The sequence below is a fragment of the Solanum dulcamara genome, chromosome 8, assembly GCF_947179165.1.
Source record: "Solanum dulcamara chromosome 8, daSolDulc1.2, whole genome shotgun sequence".
Taxonomy (NCBI): Eukaryota; Viridiplantae; Streptophyta; class Magnoliopsida; order Solanales; family Solanaceae; genus Solanum; species Solanum dulcamara.
In genome coordinates, this window is record NC_077244.1 from 51,554,689 (window position 1) to 51,579,436 (window position 24,748).

At 33.7% G+C, this 24,748-nt stretch overlaps 1 pseudogene; it reads left to right on the forward strand.

Annotated features, from left to right (window-relative positions):
• The first annotated feature begins 1,106 nt into the window (after positions 1-1,106).
• On the forward strand, positions 1,107-14,512 carry LOC129899944 (zinc finger CCCH domain-containing protein 6-like; annotated as a pseudogene).
• The last annotated feature ends 10,236 nt before the right edge of the window (positions 14,513-24,748 follow it).

The window sequence follows — 24,748 nt, forward strand, 5'->3', positions numbered from 1 at the left end:
TGGTGTGATTAAAAACCACAAGATTAAACAGAAACTATGAATTAAATTAAGAAAAATGTGTTATATGTGCATTATGCTCTCCGGTAATTGCATATTAACTATGTGCATACTATAAAATCTGTGATGGGGTGTTTTCAATTATAAGCTTGACATGTTATAGAGCAAGTAATCATACATAATTTTATAAAATCCTTTTCTTTTTCTATTTTTGTACTTGAATTTCACATGGTCATGAAGTGATCTTATAAGAGATTTACTCATTAATAGCATGAGTTGCGTAAGTAGTAAATTAACATGTCATTTGTGTTTCACTGCATTTCTATACATTTGGTAGCATAAATTCAACACCTAAGAGTAAACTGAAAATTAATCTATTTAAAGGATAAATACCAATTCATTTGGAGGGCAAACCCTATTATATTAAGAATTTGTTAGGATTGACTTATATTAAGTACTTTTACTTTAATCCAATACCAACTAACTCAATTTGCTTAACCTATGAATGGTCATTTCCCCGATAACTTTTAAATATTTTTGTAGTGTTTGAATAATAAAATAATACAACAACAACAATAATTCAGTGAAATCCCATAATGTGAAATTTGGGGAGGGTAAAATGTACGCAGACCTTAATAAAATAATATTTTTAAGTATTTGAGTTTAAGTCCAAATAATAAAAACAAGTCAATAATCCTAAGTTAAAATCTTTAACTCTAAGGAATAAAATATTTTAAGAAAAATAACAGAGAAAATAAAAATACCATTCTTTAAAGTTCAATCCCCCACCCCAAAACCGAACGCCCTGTTGGCGATCAAAACGAGAGCTTACAACAGACAAAATCATATGAACACAAATCACGAAAAAAGAGTATTTGGTGAAAGAAGCCAAAGCCATTAAAACCAAATGCGCACACTGTACTGACTAACTGCCTACTGAATGAGAGAGAAACAGAGAGAGTGTAGATTGTAACGTATGGGTGTATGCTGTATATTTTGTCATTTGTTCAAATACCATTCTCTACTTCTCTTTCTCTCTCACTCTCACTCTCTTTGTAGATTGTAACGTCTGGGTGGTATAGTTTTTCTTTTTGTTGATTTTGGGGAAAATGGAGATGTATAGTGGAAACCAGCCAATGGACGATGCTCCGGTGACAGAGCAGACTTCCCGACGAAGAAACTGGGCTGGAAGGAGAGTACACTCTTACCTGCATTTTTTTAAAAAAATTTCATCCGAATTTGAATTTCAGGACACTAGTTCATGTAATGTGGACTGTATCTGACTCTCTCTCTCTCCTTTTTTTTTCTCATTGGGTGTAATGCAGAGCCTAGGTCGCAGTTGTCGGTCGGCAGTGGCTCAGGATCGTACCCTGAACGGCTCAACGAGCCTGATTGTATTTATTACTTGAGGAACGGAGTCTGTGGCTATGGCCCTCGCTGTCTGTTCAATCATCCTCGCAATGGGGATTAGGTAATTTTTGTTATAAGCCACATAAAAATCGTGTAATTCTAGGGTTCATTTCGATGTATTTGTGTTTATTATGTCCGATCACTTGATTTGCTTTGTTACTGTCCAATTCAGGTTGATCTACTAAGAACTCGGTTTTTTTTTTTCTATCTTCATTCCTGATTTTTAGTCTTTTTAGACATTAGTGATGTCTATTGTTAATCCTTTAAAATTGTAGTCTGAAAGAAGAAAGATCTTTCTTTTTTCGTACATTTTTGCACTTCTGATCTTTAGTGAAGTCAGCACAAAAGATTTGAAATTTCATGTATGTAAACTGATAACAGGCTATGGGAGCAAGAAAAGCTACTAGAGGAGTATACCTGAGAGAGCCGGTCAATATGTTTGCCAGGTAGTTCCATTAAATGTGATAGAAATCAGTTTGGGATTTGGTGTTAGTTTAATGATCAAATTCGAGAGAGAAGATGTGTTTCTTGATTTAGCTCTGCTTTGTACAATAACTTTTATTTTTTTGCTGACCCTGTATTAATTGAGCTGTCCTTTTTGTTAATGATCCAATATAATTGCTTTTCCATCTTATCATAAATCTAATATGCTGAATGACATCTTATGTTGTCCTAGCATATAAGTGGCTTATTAAAAGAATTATGTTTTAGTATCTAGTATGCTATTTATGATGTTGATCATGATGAGATTTCTCATCGTATCTTTCAAATGCTCTATGGAGGAATCTAATTTGCTAGATATGCTTTGTCACAATATTCGTCATTTTGCTGTATCTAGTAAATGCTTTACCCTTGAAGTTATTTAGCAGTGAATTATTTTTCAACTGTCCATTTTCCAATTTCATTGATTATACTTGTATCATTTTCTTCCAATTATGATTGATCATGGTTGTATAATGTTGGTGCATGAGATGAATTTAAATAGAGAAACATGGTCAGTATGGATTCATAGCTGACCCCAACTTGAACTGAGGCACAGTAGTTGTATAAATTTTTTTTTTGGTATAAGCTATGATTGATTACTGTATGACATTTCTCTCTTCCATTAGCTCTTCATTTTATGATATACGAAATTGCAGTTATTTGTCATAAATATGTCCAAAATTTCTTGATACTCAAAAATGCACATTGGCTGACTCAGCCCTCTCACGAGACGTCTGTTTGCTGTCTGCCCAAGAAGAAGGACCTCTTTCTCTGTTTTAATTTTGTGTCTTTTTTAAAGCCACTGCTAGAATGTTATAAGTTGATTTTTGGCATTCTGTTCTGCATTCAATATATGTGTTACTAAGTTCATATTATTATTATTTTTTGGGTCTTTTGGAATATACTATTGAATTGGGCTACTCGTAAGTGCTTTGGTTTAGATAATCGGATTTAATTTCTACATTTTACCATTGGGGTGCTAGTTTCGAGCTTCTGAGACTTTTTACCTTACCTTCGTTCATCTGTTCACTTGGCTCACTTTTTTAATTCTGTCTGTTCAATTCTTTGTGGAAGGTTCCAGTGTCTTTGTCTCTCTATTATGTATAGTGTTCCGACACATATCAAATGTTTGATATACAGAGTTCATTTGTGTACAGTCCATTTTGGAAAGCGTAAAGTCTTCTGTCGCGTCTTCTAGTATTTACACTAAGCTTATCTGCGTACACACTACCCTTCTAGACCCGACTTGTGGGATTACAATGGAATTGTTGTTGTTACTATTTTTTTCTGTTTCACGCTGATGATGTTGTTCTTTAGAAAATTTTCCTTCTACGTTGTGATTTAATTTTAGAATGTGAATGCTATTGCTACCTGAATGTGTGGTTTAGATAACTATGCAGTTGAAGCCTACTATATTTTTTCTGATCTGTTAATTGTCATGATTTTGCTAAATTTAGCTAAATTTTGAATTTGCGTTGTATGTTACCTGTTGAAGAAATTTCTTTTGTTGTAGTTTAGGATCACTAATCAAAGAAAAAAATGAAAATCATTTCGGTCTGCTATGATATTCCATTTCATAACTTGTATTGTGTGATCTAGCAACTGAACCTATTTATTCCAAACTATGATTAACATTCAGAGGTTTCTTAACAAATGATTTGCTGCTAATATAACCTAAGTGATTGTTGAATACTAGAACTATCGGTCAGCAATGTTAGATGGCTATTTGTCTTGCATTTGGAACTCTTGCAAAACTTTCATGTATAAGAATGTAATGTTCACTGTTATAATGCTAGTTGTTCCTGGTTATGATTTACAGTACTATATGAGGACGGGGATGTGTAAATTTGGTGCTTCCTGCAAATACCACCATCCAAGACAGGGAGGGGAATCTCCAAGCCTGGTGATACATAACATTTATGGTTACCTGCTGCGACTGGTCTATTTTCTTTTCATGTTCATTATGTTCCTTCTGTCTGATTGCTATCTCCATTCGTTTGTGTTTTCAATTTTTTTCCTTATCTCCTTTGAAAAGTTTGACCATTAAATTATCTTTTTGATTTGGCTCATTGAATTCGTTTTACTGAATGAAAAAGAATGTTCGCACTATATGAAAACAGCGCAATGTAAATTTGGCATGACCCGTAAATTTTATCATCCACAGCCATTTGGTGCGCAAGTTCCAGCATCAGTTGTTGGACCTTTTCCTTTGCCAATGGCTATTACCCTACCAACCACTTATCCAGCACTACAATCTCTTTCTATTGATTCAGTTGAACTACATGGAATGGTTGCTGGCAACTGGCCAGTTGTAAGGCTTACTCTGCTTTCAGGTTCCTATCTTCCTGGCATATATGGTCCTATACTTTTTTCCCTGGAATAGTTCCTGTGCCGGATTGGACTCCTCATCCGGTATGTATATTATAAGTATTTGTTGCAGCTGTTGATATAGATATTTCCTGAAATGCATTGTTTATCTGCCGAGTATTAAATTATCTAGTGTAGGGTTCTGCTAGTCCAGTGCCCTCCCAAACTACTTAGTCTGCAACTGGAGCAGGTCCAGCTTATGGTCGTACACAACTATTTGCTTCAAAACCTGCCTACACAGGACCACATATGTCTCTTACTGCTTCTCTTAGTGCTTCAAGCAGCATCCAGAATGAATTTGCATTTCCAGAAAGACCTGGGCAACCTGAATGTCATTATTACCTGAATTCAGTATGAGGATTGCAAATTCGAATCTTCATGTAAATACCATCGTCCACCTGAGCGGAGTGGGACAAACACAACTCTTATCCTTAGTGCTATGGGTCTTCCTCCTGGCCTGTAAGCAACTTGCCATCTAATCCTTAGATTGAAATTCTTCACTGAAAAATTTAATGCTTTATCATTTGGTCTTGCTTGTAAGTTTATATTATAACAGGTCATCCACTAACATTCCCCTAACATTCCCCTAGGCTTTATCAGTGCAAATTTGCAATTTCCTGTTTTGTAAAAATATTGACAATGAAAGATAACTAAGATGTGCTCATCCTTTCTACTCCCATGTAGGCAGTTGGGATTCATTTTCTTCCTTCCTTTCCTTCTTGTTATTGAAATATTTATTGCGTACAAGTTCTGGCAGTTGATGAAGGAGTTCTCTTTGTCGGTCTCTCCTGGCATATTTATTGTGTATATATGCTAGTGGCATTGGGCTTGTGTTTAGGCTATATGATCTTTGCTTGCGGCATCTCTAACTCTAAGCTCGGGCCCAAACTTCATTAAGATTTATATTGGCAATTTTTTTATGATGACGTCAATGAAGTTAATTTATAAATAAAGATGCATTTAAAATTGAATGATTAAAAGTCTTGATACAACAAATACTTCTATAGATGTTCATTCAAATTACACCATACAAAAGGAATTGGAAGGTTAATAAAGTAATTTGTTTTTCTTACTTTAATCTTTTCTTCTCTTTAAAAGTGCATGTTAAGATATGATGTATCTTTTCATTTTTCTTAATTTTTTTTTTAAAGAAATCTATACTGTAATTTCTTAAACGTGTATGGAGCTTTAATATTTCATGTTTAACTTGACCATTTTGTCCTAAATTATATAGAACGTTGATTCCATCTTTCTAAAAGCATTTCAATATCCAAAAATGTGAAAAGTTACTCTCGTTTGCCATTATTTAGTATTATACTATTTGGAGAGTTAATTTGTAGTTTGTATTTTAATTTTTAAAAACATTTTAGGTATATATTAAAAAAATAATTTAATAATTAAACATGTACTAAGGTAGAAAGGGACTGTCACCATAACTTTTTGACTTGTCTATAGTAAATTTCTTAGGAAAAAAGATAATTTGAAATAAGTTTAATAACCATTTCCATATAAAAGGACACCAAACTTTTGGTACAATTTTAATTTGGTTGAAAAATAGATCTTTTATGGTGTCACTATCATCTCTTCCATGACATCATCACTCCTTGCCTTAGTTTCTCAGACCCTTCACTTTCAGTATTGCACCTGTGTCGACACGACACGACATGGGTGTGGGTGTGGGATTCGTACCCAATCTGGTCAACTGATTTTGGGTACTTTAACCAAAATCAATGGAGAAATTCCGGATAGATTCAATGAATTCTGTAATCAAAACAAAAGCTAAGGTGAAATTGAAGAAAATGGAATACCTTGTATATAGAAATTTCCACATCACTCCTCTTCATTTTATCTCTTTTCAGGATTATCCTCTTGATCAACACCTGCTCCTCAAGTTTTCCACATAATATCTCAAATTTAGGTTTTATAACTCTATTTATAGATACTTGAATTGTTTTTAGCTGAATCCCTGTACATGTATCCACACCTAGATTCGTATTCCCAAATCTTAAAAGTTAGATCATTAAGAATTCGACCTCTAGATTCGCACCCATGTCGGACACCCTCACCCAAGTCCAAGCAGCTTAGCTCCTTATAGCATTTAAGAAGCCCATATAGTTATTAAAATTTCCAAACTGGGTGAGAACTTGCCAGGTCATTAGAGCTTCAAGTAGGGGGTAAAATGGACAAGAAAATTTCATGTGAAGACTACAAAAGTTGGATCTTCTCTCTTATATAGAAGTAATATAGCACCTTTCTTGGTTCATGATTCCAAAGTAATGTTAATTTGTTTCATTGTAATTTTTTAAATAATGTTGTGGTCTCCCATCCAAACTAAGGGCAATTCTAAATTTAGTGAAAGCTTAAATCTATCATGACTTTACTTATGAGGAATTGTAGCTTTAAAACGACAAAAAAAAACCACGTGTTGATCACAAACTAGTTAAATTCAGGTAATGTGAATCTTCACTGGCCATTTCACTTCACTTGGACCTATCTCATTCCAATATTCAATCATTTAGGTTCCTTAATAACTAGCGGTTCTCTACGTTTTCCATTAATATACACATCCTTAATAACAGGCGTCAATCATTGTGTTCTACGTTTTTGCGATGTGTATAGATTTGAAAGATTGTAGGTTTTTTGAGACAAACTTCCATCCTCGAGATTCTAGGTCTAGATCGTCCTCTTTTTTTTTTTTACATTACCTTATAAAAAAAGGTCTAGCTCGTCTACACTTGTAGCACTTTCTATCATCATGATTTCACACTATAGACGGATGCGTTTGTAGGCATACATAGGATGTAATCAAATCATATTGAGCGACATTTTATTTTATCCTCTATGTGTGTGGCTAGCACCTTCCATCGGAGGTGATCATTCTGATCTGTACATCCATTTGTAGGTCTGTATAGGATCTAACCAAATTATCTCACCTATTGTCTTATTCTCTGTGTATTTTTTGCACCTTTTATATGAAGTGATAATTACAATATTGTCTAATCTTGTATATGTGCACATCCATCTCAACATTCTTATTTTAACATTTATGTTCCCATAACAATGCCTTACAAAATAGGAAATTGCAAATTTGCACTGAGAAATACTAAGGGAATGTTGGTAGATAACCTGTTGTAATATAGACTTACAAGCAAGGCCAAATGATAAATCATTAAATTTTGCAGCGAAGAATTTCAATCTAAGGATTAGATGGCAAGTTGGTTATAGGCCAGGAGGAAAACCCATAGTACCGAGGATAAGAGCTTTGTTTGTTCCACTCCGCTCAGGTGGATGATGGTATTTACCTGAAGATCCGAATTTGCAATCCCAATACTTCATGTAATACTGACATTCAGGCTGTCCAGTTCTTTCTAGAAATGCAAACTCATTCTGGATGCTGCTTGAAGCACCGAGAGAAGTTGTAAGAGACATGTGGTCCTGTGTAGGCAGGTACTGAAGCAAATAGTTGTGTATGACCATAAACTGGACCTGCTCTAGCTCAAGACTGAGTAGGTTGGGAGGGCACTGGAATAGCATAACCCTGCACCAAATAATTTAATACTTAGCAGATAAACAGTGCATTTCAAAAAAGATTTATATCAACAGTTGCAACAAACACTTGTAATATACATACCAGATAAGGAGTCCAATCCAGCACGAGAACCATTCCGAGGGAAAAAGCAGAAGACCATATGTGCCAGGAAGATAGGAACCTGGAAGTAAAGTAGGCCTTGCAACTGGCCAGTTGCCAGCAATCATTCCATATTGTTCAGCAGAATCAACAAAAAGAGATTGTGGTGCTGGATAAGTGGCTGGTGGGGGAACAGCCGTTGGCAAAGGAAAAGGTTCAGCCGCTGGTGCTGGAACTTGCGCACCAAGTGGCTGTGGATGGTGAAATTTACAGGTCATGCCAAATTTGCTCTGCCTGTTTTTATATAGTGCGAGCATTCTTTTTCATTTTGCGAAACGAACTCAATGAGTCAAATCAAAAAGATAATTTAACGGTCAAATTTTTTTCAAAGGAGACAAGGAAAAGGATTGAAAACACAAACGAATGGAAATAGCAATACAAGGAGACAGAAGGAACACAATGAACATGAATAGAAGACAGACCGGTCTGCATTACCAAGTTGATGTTGCGTTCTTGTTCTAATTGTGTGAAGAGATTCTTAGTTGTCCATTGATCTTTTGGCAAGGTGCATCTTCTATCCAATCATCAACATATTAATATTTTAACTCAGTGAATTTTGTGCTTTAATAATATCTGTGCTTAGACTGAAAGTGCAGTAATTTGCTCTCACTACTCACAAAATGGAGTGTGCAAATTTGGACCTTGTTGCAAGTTTGACCATCCACTGGGAATAAGCTATAGTCCCTCGGCATCTTCTCTTGTTCATATGCTTGTTGCGCGTTACCCTGTTGGATCTTCTGTTGGTACTTTGGCTCCATCCTCCGCTTTTGTCATTCTCCTTCCAATTGGACTATCTTTACGCGGATCCTGTTTGTTCCCTTTTAAAACTGGGGACAAACTCCAACTTGACTTATATACCTTGGTCATGTTGTTTTGATCTGGGACTCTCTTGTAAAGAAAGCAGTTGATTGACAGATTCCGAGCAAGGCAATGTATTGCTGCCTTTATGGGATCTGGTTGATACACTTGTTGTGAAATGGGAAGTTGCTCAACTTTTTCTAGTGCTCCTATTTATCACCAAATACAGCAAAATTTGACTTTGTAAGAATTCTTTTTCTGTTTGTATCGAATTCTGTCTTTTCAATGACATTTTGATACTCTTAGTTGGTTATAACTCCCCCCTGCATCTTCTGTCAATGATTGCTGTTTGGATTGGGCGAGAAAATATGAGGTTATATTTCTTTTCTTTTCTATCATATATAAGCCAACAAGAGTTGGATGAACACTACGAAAATTGATTGTACAGTAAGCTATGTAAAGCGTACTATAAACTTGGGCTTCTGTACTTGGACTTTCATTTATGTTCTTTCCCTATCAACACGTGTATTCTATTTCTTTTTTCCAGCAAATCACCTGTACTTGACTAATTCTGTTTCTCCTACTCTTTTCTAGGTCTTTGCATTTCTCCATTCTCTTTCTTCCATGTCCCAGTAATCTTCACTCAGAGAGGGCGAGAAAGTATTCAGGAAGGATCATTTTTTTAGCCCAGGTCTGTTCCTTCAATTATCAGTTTACCACTTTTGTTTCGTCTTTGTTTTTTCAATTGGTTGATGCAAGTTTTTTCTGAGAATTTAATTCTCAGTTTGGAATTTTAAGGAAAAAACCTAAACTCTCCATTTTACTTTGGTCAGACTAACTTTTATGTGTTGATTCATGGGTTTGAAAATGATTGTGATCATCCTTCAATTTTCTCTCTCCGTCTTTGTGAAGACTCGGGTTGATCCCTTTTTGCTCACTCTCTTTTCATTTGAGGTGGCCCGGGTGGGTGTTTGATTTCATTATAATTCAAGATTGTGAAGCTTTGTTTTAAGTGGGTTTCTTCAAATGGTACACGTTTAAGTGTACTCGGTATTGGAACTTGAGAATGTATGTATCACTTTAAATCAGTTAATTAGAAATTCAGTTGAATTGACGAAAGCAAATTAATCTTATTTGATACTGCAGATGCATGTTAACTTTTGAGTTTTTGGTGTCAAATTCTGTAACACAGTATTATGCTATTACTTCCACTTTTTCATGAATTAATTGATATGAGATTCTGCTTTACATTTAAAAATAATGAATGCATTAGGACCAGCCTAATGGATATAATTAATAAATCAACAGAAACGAAAGAACAAAAAATAAAATATGCCTGAGATTTGAGCTAGCTTACTTTCAGGCATCTATTTCGATTGGAGGTATTTGTACCATTCTTCTGCTCGATGACTCCAAGAATATTTGTAGAAACTAATGGAGTATATATCTATTTATTTGAGCAGACTGAGTCCTTGTGTGATTTTAATTGGACCTTCTCGAAGGTATCGTTTTACTGTCACCATTTTATTTTTGGATCTGACTTTTTTATTTAGTGATACTGCTTAAATACTTGTACTATTACTTTACTATTGTTATTATTATGGCAGGGAGGAGGATGAACAGGTATTTTAAGTTGCTGTATCAAGTATTGCATTTTTAGAAGATCCGACATGGGTGCAACAACTATTTTGGAGAGTCTGCTCAACATAGTTCGTCAAGTCTGGTAAGTTTTTCTCCCCTTTTCCGTTCTTTTTGCACTGATTTCTGGCCTATGGGCGGCATCTACCTCATCCCGATCACAAGGAGGGGGGGGGGGTTCATTATGATGGGGGTATTTTTTTTTTCCCTTAAGGAAAAAATGAAATGCATAGGGGACCATCCTTGTGTTGTGGCATGCTCCTCAGATTTTCGGATTCGCAGGGGGCCTCTCCGAAGATTGAGGAACAAGAAGAGATCTATTAAGAGAAAGATTTATTGTAGAGAAAATCTTGACAGTGACATCCAATCACAAACTACACGAAAGTTGTCCCCTTTTTATGGAGATTTACCCATCACAGAGATGCACAGAGGAAGAGAACGATTTTCATATATCCCTTTTCTACTCTACTCCTCTTCTGGTTGTGCCACTACCAGTCGCAGGTAACCCCTGGTCCGGCTGCCCCCTGACCTTAGAAGAACTATTATCCTTATGGCCGAACAAGGATCAGCTTCTTACTTCTCGAGGGATAGTTCCACGATCCCGACCAACAACTTCTTGGGAGTAGGGGCATTTGATTTCTGGCCTTCACCACTTGATTTCTTTGAGAGTTCATCAATTTTTGGTTCAATGGTAGTTTTTCATACTCTTTTGAAAATTTGAGATTTTCCTTGGGAGGTATCAGACAGAATTTGGAATGGAATAATATTGATTCACACACGAAATAGACAGTTAGAGGTTAAACAAAAGAATTTTTTTCACAACCCCGATACATTTCATAAGCATACACTAGAATAACATGATAAAAATTAAAGATTGTGTCCAATTTTAGACGATGTAAATTTTGATTTCTGTTGTTATGATGTTGCTGCTGTAATCTCTCACGCCTTAGCTCCTTAGTGTTAAAAATCTTTGATTCAATGCTTAGATGATTAGATAATGATGGATGAATCAGAATGAAGCTGGAAACAGTGAAGGAATATTAAAAAGTAGTTATTCCTGTTCATTAGTCACAAAAACAGTTATTACTGTTCACTGTTGGTTAGGGTAGTTATTCTGTTAGTTGTTGGTAATTTGTAGCTCTAGCTTCCATGTATAAATAGAGATGTAAGACACTTGTTGATTCATTCAATGGTATATGATAATTCTCTTTTCTCTCTCTTGCTTCTGCTTCTTCTTAGCTTCTATCTCGGAATTGCCCTGATATAGCTTTCTTCTTCGATGTTCATCCTCCTAGTTGATATTCTCACTTCGATTACTGGTAATTGGATCATTCTCTGTTCGTTTTCTTTTTTGCTCCTTTTGGTCTTCACTTTTGGGTTTCTTGTGGAGTTTCTCCATTTTCTGTTAACTTTTTTTTCTGGTGGATCTTCTCTCGGTTCGTTCTTCTATTGACCCCTAATTTTATATAGTGAGTTCGGTTGGCGTATGTATATGTTATATCTCTATTTTTCATGAATGCCATGATCTACTCATGCATGATTTTAGTAGTTTAGGTTCAAATAATTGCAAAAAATATGTTGTACTAAGAGTGGCTTGTACTGTTGAACTTAAGATTGGCTTGTACTGATTTTTGCGTGATGACCTGCCCTTGATTATTGACTTCATATTATTAAGCAAAGTAGAGAACTCGGGATGGTACTGTTTTGACAGTAGTGTACTTCAAGACACGCTGTCAAGCTTGACATTGTTGGATTATGGCACTTCAGATACGCTGCTACAATCAAATATGGAGATTTTAAGAATTTATCAAATAGTTTTTACCATACGTAAATGGCAGGTGATACTTTTTGTAGCAATAAGTAAAGTCAAAAGAAAATGTTTACATGTGAAAGACCTTGATTTCATGAGCAAATAATTTTTTTTAGCAAGAAGACACTTTAAAAAGATGGTACTCTCATTTATTCTATCTTCAATAAGGGCTCTAATGCTCATTACATGAGTGTTCAACAATGTGAGTAAATAAGGCACACCTTTTGTCTTAATCGAAAAATCTATTAACCTCCTAAACAACGAAAATAAAAGCCATAGTGGTGTTTTAGTGGTTAAGATATCACCAAAAGATGGCAAAAAGGATTCGACACAGCAGTAGCCAGTAGCCCTTTTATAAGATAGTTCTCAGATCTTGACATGTTTAATTGATATTATTTTTTAAACTTTTCTGTAATGTTTTTTTCTAATTGTTTCTTCATGGATGAAAGTCTTGGGACCATGATAAGAGTGACATTGTATCCCAGAATCTAACTGCACATTTCTCTCTTCCTTTACTCTCATGTTCTGAAGTTCAGACAGATTTGGTAATTTTAGTGATAATCATAGACTCTAGATTCTTTTATAGATGCAGGGAAAGTCATAGAATCTTGACTGATCTAATATTTTCTCCATCTATCAAGGTAATTCTGTAAGTTGTTTAGACTCCTAAATTAGGACATAAAGACTTCTATTGTACAACAATGTGCAGGTGACGAGATTCTTTTTTCAAAAGCAATTACTTACATGTTGGCATGGCATTAACATCTTTCACTAACAAACAAACAACAACAACATACCCAGTGAAATCTCACAAGTGGGGTCTAGATTAACATCTTTCACTGGGGATCACAATTTTTTTTGGACAGATTTCACATATTTCAAAACCTTAAAGTATCTTGATTATATAACATAGGTAGCAATAAATGTTTTCATGCTTGAGGTATAACCATATGCATTTGAGATTTTATTAAGCTAACACTAAAATTTTGGTAATATAATTGAATTCAATGTGTTTGATGCCCAAGACTCTTGCTTTGACTTTTTGTGTTTTCAGTCATCACAGAACGACATGATTGTTTGCATAGCCATATGTATTTTTCAAGTTTGCTCAATTCGTCATATGTAATGCATATAGACCCCTGTCCATGTCTATCCCCTTGTGATGTTTTATTGTTTTACGTATTCACTCTTAGAAGAAGCATTCAAATCTTACAGATTTTTATAGTTGGTATCCTTATTATATTTTCATATTGGACATTTCTTGCAGTGTACTCGTATGGCAGAGAATGACATTCCATGTTCAGAGAGTCAGAGAATGTTAAAAAGCCACTCTCCCTATTCTTTAGAGATATAAGGTACTTGTAAGGTTTTTGCTTTTCCTTTTTCTCTTCTTGATCATCAATTCAAATTCTGGTGTGAGCAATAATTTTATAATATATCATTTTTTTCATTGAAGGATCGGGATACAACTTTAAGGATTTTTAACACCTACGTGAGAAATAAAAAAATACATATGATGAAGAACATGTGAAAAACGATAAATTAATGTGCTTCTTTAATTTCTCATTTTTATCCTTGCCCCACGCTAAATATAGGTGGAAAATTAACTGTTGAAGAGATCTGTAGAACGAAGGATTTTCCATTCATCATATCGACCGATCCAGACTCACGTACCTGCTCCTGATGAAAGCAAGGATGAAACCTGCTTTCATTCAAACACTTTGGGCTCATCATCTCAGTGAAGAGGTGCTACAAGAACTGGAGCAAGTCCAAGAAGGCGGCCATTATGAAATACTCCACGAAATATGAGATTGATGAAGGTAAAAGAGATAACCAGAGTGAGTTTTTATGCTTGTGTGTTCTCTCATACTTGGCAATCCTTGTTTCAAGAGGAACCTTGCTACATCAATTAAACCATTTAAGAGAGTTCGATAATCACTCTTGGCTTTCTCAGAGTGTTTGTCATTTGCTAAGTTCAAAAGAGCAGAACGATCGACATTGGTGTCACTATGATCTTCAGGAGATATTGGTGAATCTGCAGCATCCATCTCGGCAGTAACTTCCTAGAAAATAGAAATTCAATCATTCAAAAAACTAATAATTCAAAAAATAAAAAACATTAAACGTGATAATTAACACAAAAATAAAAAATGAACCAAGTGTTTGGCAAGTTCTTTTTTTTTTGTACATGCAGAACCAATAGTTACAGGTATATTTTGACTAAAATAATGATCCATTGGTCCTCTGTGTATATGACTTTTTCCTAGCCATGTGTTTGACATCACTTATATACTGAAAAGTCGAGCCTATCTCTTAAACAATCTCTCTACCTTTACAACTAGTAATAAAGTATGTGTACCCACTATTCTTTTCGGAGGCCATTTGTGGGATTACACCACTATGTTATTGTTATCGTTAACGTTAAAATACTTAAACAATTCCAAGTTCTTTTCCCTAGCTTTCAACTACTACTACTCTCATGAAACACAGATTTGAAAAAAAAACATTGAAAAATATAAATCCTTTAGCAGGAATCGCTATGTAGAATAAAAGAGCAAGAAGAAGCAGGGTTCCAAATCGAGGTCGATGGCTGAATGAGTATTTCTTTTTGGTTTGCCGCCGATGTGTGCTATTTTGTTTGTTTGTTTCTTTTGCTTCTTTCCAATTAACAAACAAGGGTTTTGTTAAATCCCTTGTTTGTTTGTTTTCGACTTTCATCCGCTGTTTTCCTATTATTTCCCATTTTTCTTATTTTTATAAAGTGTTTGCAGAGATAGGAGAATTCAGTATGTAAAATTGCATAACACCGGTGACTATTTATAACCATTGAAAATGAAGAAAGAAACAAGTTGAGGGAAAAGTTGGTAGACAGAATTGGGTGGGAAGGAAAAGTGAAAAGAAAAGGAAGAAAAAAGTAAAGAAGAAAGGAACGTCCACAAAGACATCCATTTTCTTTAATAATTTTACAATACTCTCCTTTGGATGTCCATAAAAAAACTCTAGTGAAAGAACAAATATATATAGTTATTTTGAACACCTATAGATGTTGTGCTTCATTAAAACCTTATTAGAAAAAATTCAGAAAAAGTCTAATGAAGAAAAAAGAGTATACACATCTGATAAAAAACTTTACCAGAAAAATTCAATGGGACAAAATCTTGGTTAAGAGAAAAAGAGTACAACGCGTATTTTACTCCCCTGATGAAAATTTTATGTGATATTTTGGAGACGACGCATTTCAATCTTATGTCTTAGCTTCTCAAAAGTTGATGTTGGTAATGCCTTTGTGAATAAATCTGCAATATTATCATTTGAACGAACTTGTTGTACATCAATATCACCATTTTTCTGGAAATCATGTGTGAAGAATAATTTTTGTGAAATATGTTTCGTTCTGTCTCCTTTTATGAAGCCACCTTTCAATTGAGCTATGCACGCGGCATTGTCTTCGAATATAACTGTGGGTACTTTGACATCATTTTACAGGCCACATTTTTCTTTGATGAACTCTATCATCGATCGCAACCACACACATTCTCTACTTGTTTCATGATTTGCTATTATTTCAGCATGATTTGAAAAAGTAGCAACAATAGACTGCTTTGTAGATCGTCATAATATAACAGTTCCTCTGTATGTAAATAGATAGCGTATTTGAGATTGAGTTTTATGTGGGTCTGATAAATAATCTGCATCTGCATAACCAATAAGGTTTGCACAACTTTTGTTAGTATAAAACAAACTCATATCAATGGTACCCTTTAGGTATCACAAAATATGCTTAATACCGTTCCAAGGTCTTCGCGTTGGGGATGAACTATACCTTGCCAGTAAATTAACAAAAAATGTTATATCGGGCCTGGTTGTATTAGCAAGATACATAAGTGCACCAATAGCACTGAAATATGGTACTTCAGGACCAAGAAGTTTTTCATTCTCTTCTGGAGGTCGAAATGAATTTTTATCCACTTCAACTGATCGAACAACCATTGGAGTACTTAATGGATGTGTTTTGTCCATGTAAAATTGTTTTAAGATTTTCTCAGTGTAGGAAGATTGGTGGACAAAGACCCCGTCTGCTAAATGTTCAATTTGTAGACTCAGACAAAGTTGTCTTTTAAAGGTCTTTCATCTCAAATTCTTTCTTTAGATATTCAATCGCCTTTTAGACCTCTTTAGGGGTTCCATTGAGATTTATGTCATCAACATAAATGGTGAGTATAACAAACTTTGATTTCGTTTTCTTAATAAAAACACATGAATAAATGACATCATTTATATAAATTTCATTTATCAAGTACTCACTCAAGCGATTATACCATATACGTTCTGATTGTTTGAGACTATATAATGATCTTTGCAATTTGATTGAGTACATTTTTCGAGACTTAGTACATGCTTCAAGCAATTTTAATCCTTCTTAGATTTTCATGTAAATTTCATTATCAAGTGAACCATTAAGGTAAGCTGTAACTACATCCATTAGATGTATTTCAAGATTTTTATGTACAACTAAACTAATGAGATATCGAAAAGTTATTTCATTCATAATAGGTGAATATGTTTCTTCGTAGTTGACCCTGGGTCTTTGAGAGAATCCTTGTGCAACCAGACATGCTTTGTATCTTACAATTTCATTTCTCTCATTTCGTTTTTGCACAAGAACTCATTTATACCCAACTGATTTTACACCTTCACGGGTTTGGATTACAGGTTCAAAAATCTCACGTTTAGCAAGTGAGTCTAATTCTGATTGAATATCATTTTGTCATTCTGGCTAATCACATCTGCGTCGACATTCTTTGACGGATTTAGGCTCAAGACTTTCACTATCTTACGTGATGTTAAGTGCAACATTATATGCAAAATATTATCCATCATAATTTTTGACCGATCTAAATTTATCCCATCATCGGATGAACTTATTGAAAGTTCTTCATTCACTTGAGTCTCGGGTTCACTAATTAGATCAGGAATATCAGGACTACCCAAATTTTGACCTTTTTTCAGGAGGCTCTTTTGTAGTATCATCCTTATTATTTCTCATGCTTCTTTTTCTAGGATTTTTATCCTTTGAACTCAATGGTCTACCGTGCTTCAGGCGTGTTTGGGATTTAGAAGCTATGATACTAGTAGATGGTCCTTTTGGGACATCAATCCGGATATGCACATTCACTGCAGGGATATATGACTTAGTTATTCGTTTTAAATCAGTAAATGCATCTGGCATTTGATTTGCTATTTTCTATAAGTAAATGATCTTCTAGACCTCCTGCTCACATGTGCGGGTATGTGGATCAAAATGAGATAGTGATGAAACTTTTCATTCAATTTCTCTTTTGGGTTCCTTTTTCTCTCTCCCTAATTGCGGGAAAGTTAGTTTATCAAACCAATAACTCTCAAATCGAGCAGTTAATAAGTCTATTGTCAATGGTTCAAGGTAGCAAATTATGGAGGGTGAGTCAAACCCAACATTTATGTCCAACCTTCGTTGAGGGTCCATCTTTGTACGTTGTGGTGGTGCCACATATATCGCACAACCAAAAATTCATCGATGGGCTATATTTGGCTCATGATCAAATACTAATTGTGATGGAGAGTATTTATTATAATTTATCGGTCTGAGACATATAAGTGTTGTTGCATGTAAGATAGCAAGACTCCAAGCAGTAATCGACAATTTTGTTTTCATTAGTAGAAGTCTTGCTATCAATTGTAGGCGCTTAATAAATGACTCTGCAAGGCCATTTTGAGTATGAACGTGAGCAACAGGATGTTTAATTTTTATCTCAATTGATAAGCAATAATCATCAAAAGCTTGGGATGTAAATTCTTCAGCATTATCAAGGCGAATAGCCTTAATTGGATACTCTGGAAATTGCGCTCTTAATCTTATTCACATTTATCCTCATGTATACGCTCTAAAAAGTCAGGAGATTCGATGTCAACATTCAGGGTTGATGGTCTGATAATTAATTTGCCTTCATAACAAGTAGTACATGAAAATTCATCATTCGTAAGAATCTTTAGGTTCTTTAACGGATGTCCAGTTGAATTTTCAAGAATTCGTCTCATCATTATTGATCCAGATGACCTATTCGATCATGCTATAGCGCAAATGTATTTAGATCAGTAAACTTCTAGTTTACGATCAAATGTGGTTTAATTGCACTAATATTTGTATAATATAGGTCAGACGACAAAATTGGTAATTTTTCCAAAATATATTTCTAGCCTGAGACACTCTTGATTATACCAAGGTATTCAGTATTCATTTCATTTAGTGTCTCAACATGATATCCATTTCTGTGGATATCTTTAAAACTTAACAAGTTTTTTGGGGATTTAAAGAGAATAACATCTTCTATAATAATCTTTGTCCCCTTAGGCAAAAATGTAATAGCTCTTCCAAAGCCTTCAATAATTTTTGAATTGCCAGAAATTAAAGTAACATTTATTTTTCTTCTAAGAAAGTAGGAAAAATATTTTTCGTCTTTAAAAATGGCATGAATCGTTTCACTATCAATTACACAAATATCCTCATGATTGATCATTGATCCAAAAATTATTTGAGGCATATTCATATTTTTTTTCAAAAAAAAATAAAGTAAACATTATAATTAATACATGATTCATTATACAAATTTTATTTATTTACATGAATTAGAAAAATACAAACATATTATTTAGTACAAACAAAATGAAAAGAAAATTACTTAAATATTATTAGGGTTATCAATATTCATATTTCCTTCTCAGAAATTGAAGAAATCAGCTGCATCCATATGCATAGGCTTAATATTATCTTCAGAGATAAAGTTTGTCTCTGATTATTTTCTGTCTTCTTCAAAGATGCCTGATATAGCTGAACCAGACGTTTTGATGACTGACATATCTGTGATCAGTGCCCCATACCTCCACATCCATGACATATACTTTCTGATTTTTTTTGGTATAGTTTCTTACTTTTCACTCTTCTTTTTATATTGTCGATCATTTCTCGGTGCCAACCGAATATCATGATTATAATTTCTTCTTCGACCACAACCACGACTGGGGCCATGTCCTCTTTCTCGTTTGTTATAGTTTGTCTGATTCACTTCAGAGAGTGACAAATAACCAATGAGCCGACTATCATGATTTTTCATTAACAGTTCATTGTGGCGTTCAACAATAAGAAGGTGAGAAAGTAATTCAGAATATTTTTAAAAATCCTTTTCGCGATATTGCTGCTACAGGATCATATTCGCGGGTGGAAATGTGGAGTATGTTTTTTCAAGTTTGTCTTGCTTAGTGATTTCTTCTCCACATAAATTTAACTGTGCTATAATTATAAACAAGGCAGAATTATATTCAGTTATATTTTTGAAATCCATTAATCTCAGATTGAGCCAATAATGCCTGTGGTAGGATGACCAATTTCAGGTGATCATATCTTTCTTTTAGATTCTTCCACAATTTAAGGAGGGTCTTTTAATGTGAGGTATTGTAATTTTAACCCCTCGTCAAGATGGTAGCGGAGAAATATCATGGATTTGGCACGGTCTTGACTATATGCCATATTGTCATTTTTGATGGTGTCTGCCAGACCCATCGATTCTAGGTGTATTTCGACATCTAGTGCCTATGATGAGTAGCCTTTTCCAGAAATATCAAGAGCAACAAATTCAAGTTTAGAGTTATTCGATATTTTAAGAAAATTTTTACCCTTTTGTTACCTTTTTAAAATAGCTCAAAGTAATAGAGGCTCGTGCTGATAACGCGTTATAAAACAAACAAACTTAGCAAATTAATAAAAAGGAGAAATAGTAAAAAACAGTAAGAGAAAGAGAAAGATAGGAGAATTCAGTATGTATAATTGCATAACAACAGTGACTATTTATAGCAACTACAAATAAAGAAAGAAACAAGTTGAGGAAAAAGTTGGGAGACAGAACTGGGTGGGAAGGAAAAGTGAAAAGAAAAAGAAGGAAAAAGTAAAGAAGAAAGGGTCGTCCACAAAGACATCCACTTCCTTCAATAATTTTACAACATTTACTAATTAAAATGTTCAGATTTCCACTTAAGCTAAAATAACAATAGCAAAATCAACATTTTTTTAAAAGAAAAAAATGTGGTCGACTGTAGTGCTCAAAAACAAAATAAAGTTTATTTTTTGTTCCCATCATCGATATTTTTCTCCTTTGATGACTCGAACTCACAACCTTACAGTTGAAAATGAGGGCTGCTTATCAAAATCTGTTAAAAACTTATTTTTGGATCAAAATATAATTATTGATTTTTAATTATTTTTTTTAGAACTTATACCAAACTTTTATTCCCTATGTTTCAATTTGTTTGTCCTATTTTAAGTTGACACAAAGTTTAATAAAAGTAAAAAGAGATTTTTCAATCTTACGATTTTGAATTAAAAATATGTCAAATGTATTAAAATGATCCATGTCATGTGAAAACGTTGAAACTGAAGAGTTGAAAAAAGAAAAATGACATTCTTTATGAATCGGACTAAAAAGAAAAATAGCACCAAAAAATTAAAACGGGGGAGTATATTTTTATAATAATAAAACAAAAGTTCATCTATATATGACCCCAACTAATTCCTATCTACTCTTTTCGGTCATTTGATTTGAAAAAAGAGAGAAATATTAAAAATACCCCTGAACTTGCCGTGAAATTATTAGTTTCGTCCCTAAACTATTGATAAGTTTAAAAACACTCCTCAACTTGATGAACTAAGCTTAAATTAACTCCAAACTTGGCGTATTTAAGCTTAGTTCGTTAAGTTGAGGGGTGTTTTTTAAGTCTATCAATAGTTTAAGGACGAAACCAATAATTTGCGCCAAGTTTGGGGGTATTTTTGATACTTCTCTAAAAAAAGACTGATGTGGCCTTTTTTACCCTTTCACGTGCTTAAATAAATTGTAGGCACTTGTATGCCATATAGCATGGAAGGGGTGTATTTAGGCGTGGTTCGTCAAGTTGAGAGTTGTTTTTAAGCCTGTCAATAGTTCAGGGACGAAACCAATAATCCGCGCCAAGTTCAGGATGTTTTTGATACTTCTCTCTATTGTAAACTAGTGATTGTGTGTTGGTATTGTGCAAAATGGACTTATACATGTGGGGTAAGATCAGTGGCGGATCCAGAAACTTTATCCACGAGGTTCAAAATATGAAGAAGTAAATGCGAAAAATTATAAGATGAAAAGCAAAGTGAGGCATTCACTAAATTCTACCCGCCTTATCATGCCTTTTTAACATTTCTTTCCATTTTTATTGTGCGCCATCGAATTCTTCTTAAACAATATCATGTCTTTTTTTTACTTTCACTTTGCAGTGTCTTACTTTATTTTAAAAAGTGCAACGAGTGAATTATTAATATTATAATATCTATTTAGTGTTTAATAACAATATAAAATAAAAATCAAAAGTATTGAACAATCTTTTATTAATATGTTGAATGATAAAAATATTAGCTGAAAGAACAATCTATATAACTCGATAAAATAAATTATAAAAATTGATAAAATACAAGAATCTTGTGTATGTAAAACTAATCAAATATATAAACATTTTGAACAAGTGTGACATAGAAGATATAAAAAGAGATATGCATTGTTGTTATTTTTTTTTATTTTGGCTGAGAAATGTATTAATATTGCAAAGCAATCAGAGATTATTGAAATTTAGCAAAAGCTTTAAACTAGTATTGAGAGCATTGAAAAATGGAGACTCAAAATATTTTTTAATGGCAATTATGTAATTACTCTGTACATAATATTTTAAGATCCAATAATAGAAAAGACTAACTACTAAGTTTATATTTATATAATAAATAAATGCATACAAATGGTTAAACTAAAATAAAAACTAGTTTATGTCTACTACATGCCCAAATGCTCATTAAAAGGGACAGAAAAAGGAGAAAGTCCAATTGCTTACCTATTAAAATGAAAAAAGAAGTGAGAAAGGACAAAATTAAAAAAAAGGAAAAACTACCTATTTACACATTATAATACAATATTTACTAATATTTTCTACCATTTGTAAAAAAATTAAAAATTCCTCTTTTTTTAACTTTCTCCCTATCTCACAGATACATCACATTTTACTACACTCAACTACCCTAAATTCACGCCTAATCTATAGTTTCGTCCACGACAGTTATTTTTTTTCAATTTCAGTCCATATATTACTCAATTTCAAGCTTCTAAGTAAGGTATATTCAAGTTTTCCTTATTTGAAATCTCACTTCATTCTCACCTCATTCGATTTCCTCTGTTTTCTTCTATAACTTTTTATTTTTTTTACTCATATTCTTTACTGATATATATGGAATTCACTCCATCTTTTAGTGTTGGTCTCACATAGTTGAATAAAAATCAAGGAATTATTATTTTACCGAGTTCTGATTCATCTTGGGAAGATTATGACGAGGTTAGATCCAAACATCGTAACAATCCAATAGTGATGGATAAGCTACGTGAGAAATTGAAGTCAAAATCTTCTGTTCAACATGCACCCAAAGAAGAAGACAAGACAATTAAAAGGGTTACAACACGCCATAATCTCCCAAAGGTATGAGTTCATGTAAGATGTTTTTTTTAAATGTCATTTTTTCTGAAGATTCACTGCTTCTGATACATCTTGTTTATGTATCACATTTTTATGTATCAAGCTTTAATGTTTCTGATACATCTAGTTTATGTATCATATTCTCATGTATCAAGCTTTACTGCTTCTGATACATCCTGTTTATGTATCAGATTCTCATGTATCAAGCTTTAATGCTTCTGATACATCTAGTTTATGTATCGAATTCTCATGTATCAAGTTTTACTGCTTCTAATATATCTTGTTTATGTATCAGATTCTCTTGTATCAAGCTTTAATGCTTTTGATACATCGTGTTTATATATATTTTTTAAATGTCATTTTTTTTGAAGATTTACTATTTCTGATACATCTAGTTTATGTATCAGATTCTTATGTATCAAGCTTTAATGCTTCTGATACATCGTGTTTTTGTATCAGATTCTTATGTATCAAGTTTTAATGTTTCTGATACATCGTGTTTTTGTATTGGATTCTTATGTATCAGGCTTTATTGTTTCTAATACATCTTTTTTATATATCAGATTCTTATGTATCAAGCTTTAGTGTTTCTGATACATCCTGTTTATGTATCAAGTCAAGTTGTATTTAATCATTTTTCATGTCAATGCAAGGAATGAAGTACGTCATCAAGAAGATCCCTTCACACTCCTTGAGATTTGGCACTGCATATATGGCTAATTTTATTGATGATTTCAAATCATCAATAGGTGAAGAAGCTATAGTTATTTAGGAAAACCATATTTGGTCATTACCTAGATATGCCACAGTGAAATTTTCAAGGGCAAATCATCAAATGCCTCTTACTTCTTGAGGTAGAAAAAAAAAATAAAGAGGAATTGCACATTCGTCACGTGCAGGGTAACATACTCCAATTCACAATCAAGAAATTTTCTATTATTATTGGTTTGCGATGTATCGATAATATTAATAATTTTTGATACCCAGATGCACTAACAAGTAGATTGTTGTCTAGATATTTCCCCGATGCAAAAAATGGGGTAAACAAAGGACGTTTTGTTCAGCATTTTCTGATTGGAGGATTGGAAATAAATGAAGACGCTGTTCAGATGATCATTATCTACTTCGTCCACACTTTTATTTTTTCTCAACTAGGTGATTCACCTATTTCTGTTGATGATTTTAAGATGGTAGAGAATGGTAGGTATGAGCAATACCCATGGGGAAAAATAACATTTTTCAAATTGATAAAAGGAATGAGGCAGGAGTTTTCAAATGCCAAATAAATGTATCATTTGGGCGGCATACCATACACTCTGAATGCATAGATCTACGAATATGTATCTCAGGAGCCTTCTGAAATTGTTGTAAGAGTGGGTCAAATTTCCAGAATCCTTAATTGGCGTGTTGTTGCCATCAAGCCAAAATTTGAGAGCTTTATTTCAACCATCTTCAGTGAGGTATATTTTATGAAATCATTTTCATAATTATAGCAAATGAATATACCATCTGTTGCTTATTAAATGTACTTAAAGAGTATTCATTTATGCACTGACTCATTATATATAACATTTAAGATACATTCTATATTCCTGACCTTGATACAATAGTATTTTTTAATTTGTTTTCTGATTAGCAACCAATCCTTTTGCAGTATCCATGCTCCAATATTGTGCCATATCAATATGAAATGGAATCTATTATCATTCCTGGCAGTGAACATTATTCTGAAGCTGCTACATCAGCTTCCAAGGTCAAATTTACAAAACCTCAAGAAGTCTCCAGATTTGAGGACTTTTCAACAAAACCACCCACAGAATTATTAAGAAGATTCAGTCATGTTGCTGATACATCTTCTCCACGTCCTCCCAAAAGAAGGAAGACTACCCCTGGTAAAGAACCAATTCAAGTAGAAACAACTAACATGCATAAGGATGTCATACCATTAAATCCATCAGAAAAGCCTGTTTCTACTGATACAGAAC